Source organism: Pituophis catenifer, unplaced genomic scaffold, assembly GCF_029215685.1.
Source record: "Pituophis catenifer annectens isolate HBS135680 unplaced genomic scaffold, rPitCat1.0.hap2 SCAF_4, whole genome shotgun sequence".
NCBI classification, from domain to species: Eukaryota; Metazoa; Chordata; class Lepidosauria; order Squamata; family Colubridae; genus Pituophis; species Pituophis catenifer.
Window position 1 is genome coordinate 53,725,771 of NW_027256884.1, and position 16,888 is coordinate 53,742,658.

Below are 16,888 nucleotides of genomic sequence, written 5' to 3' on the forward strand. Positions count from 1 at the left end.
TTGAGATATGTAGGAAGAATATTGATGATAGAAATAAAATTAGAATATAAAAACATTTTATTGGTGGTCATCTACGCGCCGAATAGTGGACAACTAGAATTTTATTAAAAAGTACATGAAAAGTTAATAGAAGAAAAAATAGAGAACATATGTTTATTTGGCAACTTCAACGCAATTGTAGATGTAAAAAAGGATTATAACAGTGATCAGAATAACAAAAAAAAAAAAAAAGGAAAAGAAAAATGTACTTCCTAGAACTTTTACAGACCTACTAGAAGAATTAAATTTAATAGACAGTTGGAGATTTTGCAATCCTGAGGCAAAGAAATTTACATATTATTCCAATCCTCATAAGTCCTGGTCCAGAATAGACATGGCATGGATAACTAAGACACTTATTCAAGAGGTAGAAACAGTAGAAATAATGTCAAACAATTGGGCTGACCATAATCCTGTAATGTTGATATGGAAAGGACATCAAAGGTAAAAGAGGAGATGGACGTTGAGTCCAGAGATACTGAAGGAAAAGGAATATATAAAGCAAATGAAAAAAGAATTAGAGTTGTTTTTTAGAGACAATACAAAATACCATACTTCCCTTCAGAATCTGTGGGACACAATGAAATCTTATGTGAGAGGATTAGCCTACAGTTCAAAACGAAAAAAGGAAAGGGAAAAAGAATATAATAATGTGCAGGAAGAGATCAAAAATTGGGAAGAGAAATTACAAGATAAACCTGGGGATGAGCAAATTAAAGGTAAATGGATAGCAGCTAAGCATAAATTGAATATATTGGAACAGGAAAATTATGCAAAGACCTTGAAATTTATAAAGCAGAATTATTTTGAACACGCGAATAAACCAGGAAGATGGCTTGCTTACAGATTAAGAAAAGAAAGGGAGAAAAGAACAATTCAGCAATTACGGGATAAAAGGGGTAAAATGCAATATAGTTTAGAAAAGAAAAAGGCAATAGCATGTCAACTTTTTCAAGAACTCTATGAACAAGATAAAGTGACAGAAGAGAAAATAAATCAATATCTAAATGGGGAGGGAATGTTGGCCTTAACAGAGGAAGAAAGGGAGATATTAAATAGGAATATTACTATAGAAGAGTTAAGAGAGGCGATTAAGAAACAAAAAACTAACAAATCCCCAGGGACGGATGGGCTACCAAGTGAATTCTATAAAGGATTAGGAGATGTATTGGATTGGATATTATTAGAAACTTGTAATGAGGCACTAATAGAGGCAAGGCTACCAGATTCGTGGAGAAAAGCATACATTTCGTTGATACCGAAGGAAGGAGCACATATAGCACAAATAAAAAATTACAGACCAATCTCTTTATTAAACACTGATTACAAAATTTTTATGAATATAATGGCAAACAGGATGAAAAAAATATTAAATTGTAGAATACACCCGGACCAAAATGGGTTTTTACCAGTGAGACAAATAAAAAATAATATAAGAATTGTAATGAATGTATTAGAATATTATGAGGTGCATCCAGAGAGACAGGTAGCTCTGAGCTTTCTGGATGCCCAAAAGGATTTTGATCAGGTCAATTGGCAATTTATGCTTCAGCAAATAAAAAACATGAAATTTGGGGAGAGATTTGAAAATATAATAGCCTCCATGTACACAAAACAAAAAGCAAGCATAATAGTAAATGGAGACTTTACAAATTTCTTTGAAATAAAAAAAGGAGTAAGGCAGGGATGTTCACTTTCACCCTTGCTTTTCATTTTGACATTGGAATATTTATTGATAAGAATTAGATCAAACAAAAAGATAAAAGGATTGAATGTAAAGCGAGAGAAATACAAGGCCCAAGCATTTGCAGATGACCTTGTATTCTTCATAGAAGAACCATTAAAAACAGGACCAATATTGATAAGAGAAATAGAGGAATTTGGTAAGGTGGCTGTCTTAAAAATCAATAAAGATAAGACCAAAATGTTAATGAAAAATGTAATAGGGAAATAAACAGAGGAATTAATTAAAGAATTAGGATTACAAATAGCAAAAAAGGTTAAGTATTTAGGCATATATTTGACAGCTAGATGCTCAACTATAAAGGAGAATAATTACGTGACTTTAGTTCAACAAATAAAAGAGGATTTAGAAAAATGGGGGAAACTGAAATTATCATTATTAGGGAGGATAGCAGCTATAAAGATGAATGTGCTGCTGAAGCTACTTTACTTACTTCAGACAATTCCAGTAAAATTGGATAATTTTTTTGTTGTAAATCTGAATAAGATAACTACAAAATTTGTGTGGGAAGGAAAAAAGGCAAGAATTAAATTAAGTATTTTGCAGGATGATAGAAGCAGAGATGGATTTGGACTTCCAGCATGGGAGACATATTATAGAGCAACGAGTTTGACATGGATCAGGGAATGGGTGAATCTGAAAAACAAAAGATTGTTAACCTTGGAGGGACATGATTTGTTGATGGGATGGCACGCCTTCTTGTGGAGCCCCAGGAACAAAACACATAGGTATTTTTGCAATCATATATTAAGAGATTCATTAATTTATACATGGCAAGAAATTAAACACTATATGAAGGTTCCTGGATGGCTATCCACAATGGAGGCAGTGCTACACCCCAATACCTTAGCAACTCAAAAAATGTTAAGATATTATGAAATTTTGGATCCACAAGGAACACTAAAAACACAAGAGGAACTCAGAGATCAAGGAATACAAATAGACTGGTGGCCCTATCTTCAGATTAAAACAAGATATAAAAAGGATCAAGAGGAAGGAGGAATTGAATTAAAACCACATCAGTTGGATAAACTTTTACAAGCCACGGAAGAAAAATTGATTTCAAAAATATATAAATACCTACTGGAATCTGATTTAGCAGAGGAATAATTAAAGGGACAAATGATAGCATGGGCAAGGAATATTGGGCATAATATAGAATTGGAAGACTGAGAAAACATATGGGAAAATAATTATATTATAACAAAATCAGTGGTTTATAAAGAGAATCAATACAAAATGTGGTATAGATGGTATCTGGCCCCTTCGAGATTAGCAAAAATGTATCCAAATTTAAGTCCAATCTGTTGGAAGTGTAACCAGGCACAGGGTTCCACGTCTGGTGGCTCTGCCCAAAAGTTAGGAAATATTGGGAAAAAATAAGAATTTGATTAATAGAAATAACATCGGAAAAAATAGAACTCAAACCAGAGATTTTCCTACTAGGGATGATTAAAGAAAATTATAGGAAAGAAATAAAGTACTTAATATTACACATAGTCACTGCAGCCAGATTGGCACTCACCCAATTTTGGAAAACTGATCAACTGCCAACAGACCAATTGATAATCCAAAAGATCTATAATTGTGCAGAAATGGACAAACTAACATTTGAAATGAAGGATAAGGTAGACTCAAAAGGTTATATAGCATGGAATAGGTGGTATAATTGGATAATTCGTAGAAATGAGATTAAATGTAAAATTCTGTATAATAATAATTAACAAATATGCACCATTAATAAGATAATGGACGTGAGACCAAAGTCACTTTTTCTTTTTATGGATTGTCATTTGTATTAATATATGTATTTTGTATATATATGGTACAACGTTTTACTTTTTATATGTTTAACAAAGTTTGTTTGTTTTTTTAAAAAAAAAAAAGAAAGAAAGAAAAGAAAAATTAGAACCTAAATTATTTTTTTGAGGATGAAGAGGGCAGGATTCTGATGGTAGAAATAAAAATGAACTTTAAACAAATACTTTTGATAGCAATATATGCACCAAATGAAAAACAAGAAGAATTTTATCAGAGATTACACAGAAAATTTTTAGAATTGGACTATGAATATGTATGTATAATGGATGATTTTAATGCTGTAACAAATGTGGATCTGGACTATAAAACAATGAAGACAAATAAAAAATCCAGAAGAATATTGCCGAAATCTTTTTTTACAATGATAGAAGAGTATTCAAGATATTTGGAGACAAAAACACTTGAAAGAAAACCAATATACTTTTTATTCAAATAGACATTTATCGTGGTCAAGGATAGACATGATATGGATGTCAACAGAACTTATAGATAATATACAAGAAGTAAATATTGGTTCAAATATTTGGGCAGACCATAGCCCAATAACAATAATATAGAAAAGAAAGAAGAAAAAGACAGGATGGACTTTGAATGCAACAATATTAAATGAAAAGGACTTTCAGCAATTTATGCAAAAAGAATTAGAATTTTTCTTTAAAACAAATAAGAAAGAAGATACATCACTTCAGAATGTATGGGTAAGGTGACCAGACGTCCCGCTTTTGGCGGGACAGTCCCGATTTTTAGCAATTTGTCCCGCGTCCCGCGGTGTTTCAAAAAAGTCCCGATTTTTCATTCTGCCCCTTGAGTCCCGCTGCCTCTTGAGCCCCAGCTGATGGCTAGAAGAAAAAAAAAACTGTTTAAACTCTTGCCCGGGGCTTCAAAGGGCCGCCCTACAGGCAATCAGTGTAAAGAGTTCCTGAAGCAGGTTTTTTTTCCCCTAGCTAAGCTGCAGAAACGAAACCGAAACCAGGATCTTTGGTGCAACGTGACAAAATGAGGCAGAGAGATATTTATTTTTATTTTTCCTCCCCAAAAAAAGTAGGTGAAAAACTGCAAACAATGGGAAATTTAGGAGGAGAGTTCAAGATTTTAAAACACAAAAGAAAAAAAAGCTGTATTTAACTAGGGAATTGTAATAATTGAGATACTATTAATTGTATATTGTGTTGAAAGCAGAAATGGTTAAGTTGTGGTTCAGAGGAATATATGGGGGAAATTATTTGGTTTATTATTATTGGTAAATATAATTAATTGATTTGTAAGAAATTGGATTGCATGGAAATAATTGGAATATTCATGTTCATATTGATTAATATACAAAAAAGATAGTTTTATAACTAATTGATTTATATTAAAATGTTGAATTTGTATTAAACAACTGTATTACATAATTACATAATTAAACAATGTGAGGATGGATATAAAAATAGATGACAATGGAAAGGGGTATAATATAGAATAGAAGGGAAAAATTGAATTTGATTAAGATTAGAGATGAGGATGAAGGGTAATATTGGTTTTTTTAAAAAAATAGATGAGGAATAAATATGGCAAAAAGGAAATATAGAAATTGTAAATTTAATTGAAGTGACTAAACACTGTTTAAATTTGTGAACCGGCCAAATACTCTGTTCAAAGAAAATAAATCGTATGTTTGTATGTGTGTTTCTAATTACTGCTATTTATTCATATTTGTTCTCTTTTATTCTTTAAAGTTTAACCATTCATTCTTTATCTTAATATCTTTATATTTGTTTGGGGTTGGCTTTCTTCCCTTTCATCTTTTTTATTGTACAGCAATCTTTCTCCTCAAACCTACCACCTCTCTCTTTTCTTTCCTTCTTACTTTCTCTTCCCCCCCTCTTCTTCTCCTCCCTACTTCCTCTTCCTTTCTCCTTCTCCTCCTCTCTTCCTCCCCCTCTTACCCTCACTCCTACTCTAATTTCCCTTCCCTTCCTTCACCCCTCTCTATTACTGTATCCTTTTATGCATATGGACTACTCAGAGGGCTGAAAAAGTTATTTTTGACTGGTCCTCGCACTTTTGACCAGTCCTCGAACTTACGACTGTCCTCACATTTTACATTTTTGCCCTATCTTGTCACCATGGTGAAGAGAAGCAGTTGTGAAATGAGTGACATGGTTGTTAAGAATGCTGCACGGGCATAAATGTGAGGATGGTCATAAGTGTGAGGACCAGTCAAAAGTGCGAGGACCTGTCAGAAATGACTTTTTTCAGCCCTCTGGTTAGTCCTTTTGTGCATATGGACTACTCAGAGGGCTGAAAAAGTTATTTTTGACTGGTCCTCGCACTTTTGACCAGTCCTCGAACTTACGACTGTCCTCACATTTTACATTTTTGCCCTATCTTGTCATCATGGTGAAGAGAAGCAGTTGTGAAATGAGTGACATGGTTGTTAAGAATGCTGCACGGGCATAAATGTGAGGATGGTCATAAGTGTGAGGACCAGTCAAAAGTGTGAGGACCTGTCAGAAATGACTTTCCAGCCCTCCGAGTAGTCCCTATACACATAGCCATGGCCACCCAGTCACATGACCAGCTAGCCACGCCCACCCAGTCACATGGCCTCCAAGCCACGCCCACACAATAAGCCACGCCCACAATGGTGTCCCTCTTACCAATGTTAAAATCTGTTCACCTTACCCTATACACATAGCCACGCCCACCCAGTCACATGACCAGCTAGCCACGCCCACAAAATAAGCCACGCCCACAATGTCCCTCTTTACCAATGTTAAAATCTGGTCACCTTATGTATGGGATATGATGAAAGCCTATATTAGAGGTTTGGCAACAACGTATTTGGGAAGAAAGAATAAAAAGAAAGGCAAAAACAGATAAGATTGGAAGAGGAGTATAAGAATCTAGAGAAAGAATTCCAAAAAGATGTCCAAAATAAAAAAATGAAGAAGCTTATGGAACTGAAAAAACATGAAATAAATTTAAATAAACAGGAATCATTAGCAAACAAATTAAGAGCATCTAAACAGATTTTTTTTGAAAATTCTTAGCATATAAATTAAAAAAAGAGAAGGAGAAGAAAATAATAAAATATTTACAAGATGAAGAGGGGAAATTACACTATAGAAATGAAGAAAAGAAGATCGTAATTTAAAAATACTATGGAAAGCTTTATTCCCAATAAAAGATCTCAGAGGAAGAAATAATAAAATATTTGAAAAAATCAGATTTACCTAAAATACCAGAACAAAAATGGGAATGTTAGAAGACAGAATAACAATGATGGAATTAACAGAAGTGATAAAAGGACAAAAAAATGGGAAAGCACCAGGACCGGATAGGTTACCATCTGAACTATATAAAACACTACAAGAAAGGATGAGTACTGTAATGTTGAAACTATTTAATGAATTAGTAACAAAGGCAAGAATGCCAGACTCATGGAGGGAGGCTTATGTAACACTTATACCTGAAGAGGATACAGACCTACAATTGATAAAAAACTATAGACCGATTTCGTTGCTAAATGTGGATTATAAAATTTTTGCCTCAATAATGGCAAATAGATTTTAAAAACTGTTAAATGAATTTATTCATATAGACCAAAATGGATTTTTACCTAAAAGGCAAATTAGAGACAATATGAGGATAATTTTGAATATTTTGGAATATTATGAGACACATTCAGAAAAACAAATGGCGATGATGTTTCTAGATGCTCAAAAAGCTTTTGACAATGTGAACTGGCAATTTATGACAGAACAACTGCAGAGAATGGACTTTGGGGATCGATTTATAAACACTATAAAAACGATCTATGATAGACAATCTGCTAAAATAATGATGAATGGAGAAATGACAGAAAATATTAGTATTATGAAGGGCACTAGACAGGATGTCCTCTATCACCATTGCTGTTTATTTTGACCTTAGAAGTTTTAAATAGAAATATTAGGTAAAATGAAGAGATAAAAGGGATGAAAATAAAAAAAAGAAGAGTATAAATCGCAAGCTTTTGAGGATGACTTAGTATTCATCTTAGAGGAACCACAAACAACAGGTCCCAAATTACTAGATCAAATAGAGAATTATGGAAAGGTGTCTAGTCTAAAAATAAATAAAGATAAAACGAAAATTCTGGTGAAAAGTATTACAGAAAAACACAAAAGAGAGATAGAAGAGAATCTAGATATACAAGTGGTGAAAAAAGTTAAATACCTAGGAGTATATCTAACTTCAAGATGTGTAACGATAAAAGAGGATAATTATTATAGATTAAAACAACAAATTGAGAAGGAGAAGTGGAAGAACCTTCAATTGTCACTAATGGGAAGGATTGCAATAATAAAGATGAATATATTACCAAGATTATTATTTATATTTCAGACAGTACCAATAAAAATTGAAAAGACTTATTTTCAACAGCTTAATAAGATAATTAATTTATATGGCAAGGGAAAAAAGCAAGAATAAGCATAAAAATGCTTCAGGACACGAGACTACGTGGAGGATTTGGGTTACCGAACTGGGAATTGTATTACCAGACAGCAGCATTGACTTGGATGAAGGAATGGGTTGAATTAAGAAATACAAGACTATTAACACTGGAAGGTCATGATTTACAATTGGGATGGCATGCATTTTTATGGTATGGTAGAAATAAGATATATACGTACTTTCATAGACATTATATAAGGAAGGCATTGCTATTGGTATGGGAGAAGGTTAGAGATAAATATTATTTGAAAATATCAATATGGTTATCAACAATGGAAGCTTTGATACACCCAAATGTTTTTAATGTTGGAAATATTGTTAGATATAAAAACTTACTAACAGATAAGGGAGATTTGAAAGGGAAATGAGAGTTGGAAGAACAGGGGATTGAGATGGATTGGTATATGTACATGCAGATACAAACAAGATATGAAAAAGATGCTAAATTATATGATTTTCACTTAGAAAAAACAGAGTTGGATGGGATACTCACAGGAACAGTGGATAACTTAATTTTAAAAATCTATAATTTTTTACTAGGCATTGAACTAGAGGAGGAGCAAGTAAAGGAAACAATGATAGCCTAGGCAAAGAATTTTGGACATTCAATAGATCTAGATAAATGGCAACAGTTATGGGAAAGGAATTATAAATTAACAATGTCCACTGCATATAAGGAAATCAATATAAAATGTTTTATAGATGGCATATGCCCCCTGAGAAACTGGCAAAAATGTTTAAAGATAAATCAGCTAAATGTTGGAAATGTCACCAGTTACCAGGTTCTTATTACCATATGTGGTGGACATGTTCAGAAGCAAAAAATTATTGGAATACAATTAAGATATGGCTGGAAGAAATGATACAACAAAGTATTGATTTAAAACCAGAACTGTTCCTATTGGGTATCCTGCCAGAAATAATTAGCAAAAAAAGTATGTATTTGATTATACATGAAATAACAGCTGCAAAGATTGTTTATGCACAAAACTGGAAAGCAGAGAAAATACCTGCTTAGAAGTAATTAAAAAAAAATTAGATTGTGCAGAAATGAATAGATTGACTGATGAATAAAGAAAGAGAAGATTCAGAATACTTTAAGATATGGAATCAATTCTATTATTGGTTAGAAAAGAGATACAAATAAGTACATTAATAGTTATGTATAAAAATGCCATAATCAGAATATTTTGTTAGTGAAGAATTGTTGTAATTGATTCGACGAGAACAAAGACAGAAGAAATAACAAAAAGAATGATTGGAGACAACACCGAGATGTCACACAGAAGGAATGACTGATGTATTAAATGTTTGTTTGTTTAAAAAATTAAAAACTTTAAAAAAAAAGAAAGAAAACACTTAGCCAGAGCACTTTTTGGCAGCCTGCTTTCAAAGGGACCATGGCTGCTTCGCCACTGCTCCCTCCTGCATTACTGCTATGGACATACTGCCATTCAAGTGGAGGAAGGGGGAAACTTGGATTCGATTTACTAGCATTGCCTGTGTCATCAGATATTTTACAACCTATATGCTGGTGCCAAGGAAGCCTGAGATTCCCTTTACCTACAGGAATTTATATGATAGCCATGTGGGTTGTCTCACTTTAAAGGGTAGTGGTGGGAAGGCATGTTTGTTCGGGTTCTCAAAGGAAATAGTAAAGAAAACATCTTCACACTTGTGTATTGGCTAAAATCTGCATTCTGACTTAAAGGGAGGGGTCTCTACCACTTTAATCCTACTGCTTTGCCTAAGGGTATTCAGATTGTGCTTTAACTGGATGGCTTTCACTTCTGCTTAATAAAAGAATCCTTTTGAACAACTATGTTTCAAGACTTCGTACTTTCTTAAGTTGGAAGGAGAGGTGATCCATACAGAAAGCACAATCTGCAAAATGGTCAACCCAGAGAAGCAATCTTCGCTCTACTGAGGGGACCTTGCAAACCATGTCTGAACAAAGCAGAGAGCTGGGAGAAACCGATTGCTGGGGAGAGACAGCAACCGCCACCCAGTCGGATGCCTGTCTCGTGCAACCCATCAGAGAGGATGAGGTAACCCTGGGGAATCCGGAAAAGCCCCGCTGGTCAATTGGCATCGGGAAGAAAAATGGCTGGGATGAGAGAACTAGAGGAGTCACCCTCAACCGTGGCAACCGAAAACCGGGGTGGGAACTGGAACTAGAAGCCCTTACTGACCAGGGGGGAGTGACCGAAGCACCCCTGAGGGAGGACTATCTGAAGAGGCATATAACCCAATTGGTGATGGAAACTTTGGAAAATCTCAACATCCGAAGGGAGCCAGGACAACAACCAAAGAGCACTGAAAGGGCAGCAGTCGTGGATGATGACAGGGGAGGCACCCCCCTCCTGGAGCCCAGCTATCGAGCAGATGGTGCAGCAGCAGTGGGAGAAGACCCAGCAAACCCTCCCCCCCAGGCAGCACGCACACCGGCGCCCATTCCCAACCAACCTTGGGCTCCTCAACTGGAAAGAGAAACTCCGGCCACGCAGGGGATTATGGGAGCGACGGGGCGCTCACATATGACACCTCTCCTGCGCAAGCTGCACTGGCTTCCTGTGGTCTTCTGGGTGCGCTTCAAGGTGTTGGTAACCATGGCGCTCGATGGCTTAGGGCCGGGGTATCTGCAAGACCGCCTTCTGCCGCCAATAGTCTCCCACCGACCGGTTTGCTCACACAGAGAGGGCCTCCTCAGGGTGCCGTCGGCCAGACAGTGTCGGCTGGCGACCCCCAGGGGGAGAGCCTTCTCTGTTGCAGCACCCGCCCTCTGGAATGACCTACCCCCTGAGATACGCACAATATCAGACCTCCGGACTTTTCGTCGGGCCCTGAAAACACACCTATTCCATCTCGCCGGGCTGGCTTGATCCCATCCTCTCAGTTTTAATTGAATTCGGTTTTAATTGGGTGGTTTTTAATATCTTGGGCGGAAATTATTTAATTGTTTTTTAATTGTTTTTAAATTTTATATGCAATGTTTTATCTTGGCTGTACAGTGCCCTGAGTCCCGCAGGAGAAGGGCGGTATAGAAATAAAATAAAAAAAATTTAAAAAATTAAAAAAAAAAAAACTGCGGGCCTTAAAGATTGAAAAGAAAAAAAAATGGGTAAAAGACCCAAATTGAATTTTGTTGCAGTAAACTTAAACTGGATGATTTGGCATTAATAAATTTCTGAAATTTGACTGTGCCTTTAACTGGAGTGGAGAGGAGAAATGGATGTTCCTGAGAATTAATGCCTCTAAAAGAAAATGAAGCTAATGAAAATAGACAAATGGATGGCTACAAAATAGCCATGGAGTCTGCAGTGATTAAGCAGGGAAGTGGGTTGAAGAGATTTCCCTTTCTGAGTGGAAAAGAAACATGTTAATTGGCTTTTTACCTTGGATTACTTGAAATTAATATTGGATATAAGGATTTTGGAGATTCCTACTCTGTCCCAGATGATTTTAAGAAAGAAGAAAGAAGAAAGAAAGAACATTTTGGATTTTAACAATGGAGACTGACAAAACTAGGTGTGGCGTAGTTAACAAAGACAGGAAGCTGATGCACTACGCTTGGAACAGACATTTTAAAAGGTTTAAAGGGACATACAGAAATTCTTTACTTTGAACTGATGAACCTTGAAATAGAGCACTTTGGACAGAGAGGAAAAGAAAGAAAAGGAAGAATTAAAGTGGATAAATTTAAATGTGACTAACTGAAATGTAAAGTTTAAAAGCCTATGTATATATGATAAAGTTTAAAGGCCTAGGTATATATGATTTTTGGATAAAAACAGGAAGGGTTGTGAAATAATAAAAATAGAAAATAAGAGGTGGCTATTAAAATAGTGGATGATATCAAGGGGATAAAAATAATAAGAATATATTTTGAGGCAGGAAAATTTTAAGAAAATGTACTGTTTGATGTAATACGTTTTAATTTTAATTTGCAAACAAATGTTAAACTGATGAATAAGGATTGATTGAACAAAATACAAGATACACAGATGTTAGTGATTAGTCTTGAATTAAGGTAATACAAGTTGGAAATGATGACCATTATGAAATATATTGAGATTTAAATTGAAAGAGCAGGATGGAAAAATGATATAAAACAGATAATTATATTATAGTTAAAATGTGTGGGATGAATACCAACTAGATAAGAGTTTGAGACTCGGTGGAAATACATTGGAAATTAATTCAAAATCTGGAAACAGCCAAACAAATAGGAGGAGAGTTGGAGGAGACTATGCTGGTAATCAGCCAAACAATGGAGGGAGTTAAGGAGAAGACTATGCTGGAAATCAGCCCATAAAATGCTGGAAACAGCCAAACAAATAGGAGGAGAGTTGGAGGAGACTATGCTGGTAATCAGCCAAACAATGGAGGGAGTTAAGGAGGAGACTATGCTGGAAATCAGCCCACAAAATGCTGGAAACAGTCAAACAAATAGGAGGAGAGTTGGAGGAGATTGAGGAACTATTCTGAAATCAACTAAATAGTTGGTGTTTTGGAGGGGATCAAGCTGAGAATTAATCAAATAGAACAAGCTGGAAGATAGTTAAATATTAGAGGGAGATATAGTGGAAAATATATTAGAAATTGGAGTAAATAAAATATGCCTTTGTGAGAAATCTGTGTAATATGTAAACTGGGAGAAAAAAACACTAAGGTAAACTGATTTGAGGATAAGGGTCAAAGGATTAAAATTAGATAAAATGTTGTTTTATAAAATATAATAAAAATGGAGTGGTATTGAATTGAAACTAAGAATAAATGGTGATAAAATTGTAAGGTAAACACTAAACAAGAGGTTAGAATATTGTAAAAATTATTTTGATATGACTTGTATAAGATATAAGGTAAAGAAGAATAAAGATACGTTTAGAATTGTTATGCAGATGTAAAAATGAGTGAAAGTGAATTTGAAACTAATTTTGGATAGATATAATGGATCTATAATTCATCTATATAAATAGATGAAAATGTTAAATTTGAGGTAAAATTGGTTTTTTCTTAAGTTTTGAATTTCTTTTTTATCTTCTTTTTTCTTTTTTTGTTTATTTATAAAAGATGTAATGGAAATTGTGAATTGAGCTTGTGAAAGGAATGTAAGCGTGGTAACCATCTATGACCAGATCGAGATTTTTGCTCTTGAAAGTTATGTTTTTATGTTTAAATTTGAAAAAATAAATAAAAAATATTTACAAAAAAAAAAGAAGAAGAAGAAGAAGAAGTTCCATCCCCTCCCCTCTTTGGGGAGGAAATCCTGGCATCTGAACAGGAGGAATCTCACTCATTCAGAAGTGATCCAGATGATGAACCATTGGTAAGCAAACCTATTAAACCGCTTACCCTCCCCTTAAGACTATTCATCCCAAACCAAGACAGGGAGATAAGTATCTCCACTCTAGTGGATTCAGGGTGCACCTTAGCCCGACCTTAGTAGGGAGGTTAGGGATTAACAAATTAACAAATTAACCCCCATTGCTTTCTGCCAACTAGATGGGTCAATAGCAGGAGGGGAGCCAGCTTCTCTGACCACCAAGCCTCTACACATAGGCATCGGAAGCTACGAGGAAAGGCTTACATTTATAGTGGCACCTGGCATGGAATGGCTGTTGGTTCTGGGCCTTGCATGGCTAAAAAAATGGAACCCACAAATCAATTGGAAACAAGGCATCATAAAATTTCAGAAGAAGGTGACTTTTGCTGAGTATCCACATAAAGGAATTGAGGGGGCAGAGAATCGAGAAACAGCCATGCCTGGTCATGCCACACTAATTGAGAGCATACCCATAGAATACAAGGATTTAGCTGAGGTTTTTAGCGAAAAAGCCTCAGATGAGCTCCCCCCTCCACCGTGCCACTGACTGTACAATAGAAATCTTACCCGGCGCGAAACTCCCTAAACCTAAGATGTACAGCATATCACCGAGGGAGTTGGAAGAGCTGAGAATATTCATTGAGAAAAACCTAGCAAGGTGTTTCATCAAGCCAGCCCGACCAAAAATTGCAGCTCCTGTGCTCTTTAGAGAGAAAAAAGATGGCTCAAAACGTCTCTGTGTTGATTTTCGTACCCTTAATGCGGTCAGCATGCAGAACATGTATCCTCTCCCCCTTATGAAGGATATGTTAGCACACCTCGCTAAAGGGAAATTTTTTTCAAAGCTGGACTTAAGGGAGGCTTAGTACCGGGTCAGAATTAAGGAAGGGGATGAGTGGAAAATGGCATTTAACACCCCCCTCGGCTGCTACCAATTCAAGGTGCTCCCCTTTGGGTTGCAAGGAGCTCCTGCAGTGTTTATGCAGTTAATAAATGAAGTACTGCATCAGCATTTATATAAGGGGATTCTGGTCTATTTGGATGACATTTTAATCTATACCGCGACCAAAGCAGAACACGTAAAACTAGTCAGGGCAGTTTTAAACAAACTCCGCTCTGCCAAACTTTATGCCAAACTTTCCAAATGCGAATTCCACCAAGAGAAGATTGACTATTTGGGATACCGCATTTTGCACCAGGGGGTTGAGATGGATCCTCTAAAAGTGCAGGCTGTACTTGATTGGGACCCTCCACGCACATGTAAACAGTTACAGAGCTTCCTGGGGTTTGCCAACTTTTACCACCAGTTTATCCCTGCATTCACTCAGATTGCCCTCCGCATCACCAAGCTCTTAAAAACAAAGGGGGAGGACAACCCTAAACCAAAGCAACCATTGAACTGGACTATGGAATGCCAGGCAGCATTTGAAAAACTTAAACGGCTGTTCTTGGCAGAACCAATTCTAAAACACCCAGACAGGGAGAAACCATTTGTCATACAAGCAGATGCCAGTGATGTGGCAATAGGAGCGGTTCTACTTCAGAAGAATGAGCAAGACCAACTACAACCCTGTGCTTATGCATCCAAAAAGTTGAATGAGACTGAACAAAAGTGGGCTATTTGGGAGAAAGAGGCTAATGCAGTTCGTTGGGCATTGTTAACCTGGCGGCACTTCCTAGAAAGCAGTAAGACCCCTTTTGAAGTCTGGACTGATCATAAAAATCTAGAAGCCCTAAAGACCCCAAGGAAACTCTCCCCAAAACAAGTACGATGGGCTCAGTACTTTAAAAGGTTTGATTTTACTTTAAAATACCTCCTGGGGGGGGGACTTTCTGGCAGATGCGCTATCCAGAAAACCGCAATACAATAGTGCAAAGTCAGACGTAATCAAACCTATAGTACAAAACAATCAACTAGCCGCTAAAGTAGTCACCAGATCCCAGGCAAAACAAGAAACATTGACGGACAATGACACCATCCAAACTTTTAAACAAGCATTGGCCACTGATGAATGGTTTTTGAACAACAAATCCAGCTGTCTGATGAAAGAAGACTTGGCTTGGGTGTGGGGGAAGTTATATGTCCCTGCAAGCCAAAGACTATGCTTAATGGTATGGTGCCATGACTCCAAATTAGCTGGACATTTGGGTTTGTGAAAACTTTACACCTGAATAAAAGACAATTTTGGTGGCCATCACTAAAAAAGGACATAGAAAGCTATGTAGCTAGCTGCCCCATTTGTGCAGCAGCAAAAAGATGCCAGGGAAAATCCTCAGGTCTATTGCAGAAGGTAGCTGAACCTTCTGCAATAGACCTGGTAATCTCTCAGACCACCTGCATCTACACCACCTGTGCCCATCATGATTGAAGGTGAACAACACTTTGAAATCAAGGAAATCCTTGATTCTAGGATCCTCAGAGGGAAAGTCCAAAACTTAGTTGCTTGGAAACATTTACCATCAGCATACAATGAATGGGTCGTTAAACACCACATTAAGGTTCCAATCTTACTGAGAAAATTTCACTCCCAATACCCTAACAAACCTTGTTGATATACTATCATGAAATCTTGAAATCTTGTGTATATTTGTTTTTTTACAGGTGGACCCTTTTGTTTTCTAAGGAGGGTAGCATGTCAGATCCCTAAAAGTGATACTGCCATTCAAGTGGAGGAAGGGGGAGACTTGAATTTGATTTACTAGCATTGCCTGTGTCATCAGATATTTTACAACCTATATCCTGGCGCCAAGGAGGCCTGAGATTCCCTTTACCTGCAGGAATTTATATGATAGCCATGTGGGTTGTCTCACTTTAAAGGGTAGTGGTGGGAAGGCATGTTTGTTCGGGTTCTCAAAGGAAATAGTAAAGAAAACATCTTCACACTTGTGTATTGGCTAAAATCTGCATTCTGACTTAAAGGGAGGGGTCTCTACCACTTTAATCCTACTGCTTTGCCTAAGGGTATTCAGATTGTGCTTTAACTGGATGGCTTTCACTTCTGCTTAATAAAAGAATCCTTTTGAACAACTATGTTTCAAGAGTTTGTACTTTCTTAAATTGGAAGGAGAGGCGATCCTTACACAGGGAAGGAACTTTTGGGCAGCCATATACCTTGCTCCTTTCCGTCAGCACCTGGCTAAAAAGCCAGCTGGGGTTTTGTTGGTTCCTTGCAAAATGCGATTCGCTGGTTGTAGCATGCATTTCTCTGCCGGTAATGTGTTTATTAGGAATTGCATCCTCTGAAGCCCCATCTGGGCTCAGCAGCACCTTTCTGCAATTCGTTCGCTTTATGGAGAGAGGGAACGAGCGTGGAATTCGACTGCCTGAGCCAGAGTTGTCCACAGGATCTTGACACAGGTCATTTTCTCAGAGGGGGAACCCCCCAAGGAGGAGAGGGCCAAGGCGGGACCAGACAAGGGAGGCCAGGAGGCAGGGCCAGGCTGAGGCAATTCAGCTGGTTCACTGAACTGCACAT

The 16,888-nt window shown here is 36.7% G+C and overlaps 1 protein-coding gene across 1 annotated transcript in view; it reads right to left on the reverse strand.

The window, feature by feature from the left end:
- The window catches only part of PHEX (phosphate regulating endopeptidase X-linked), a 294,767-nt gene that overhangs the window by 209,068 nt on the left and 68,811 nt on the right, over positions 1-16,888 (reverse strand). The gene's annotated exons all lie outside the window — the stretch shown is intronic.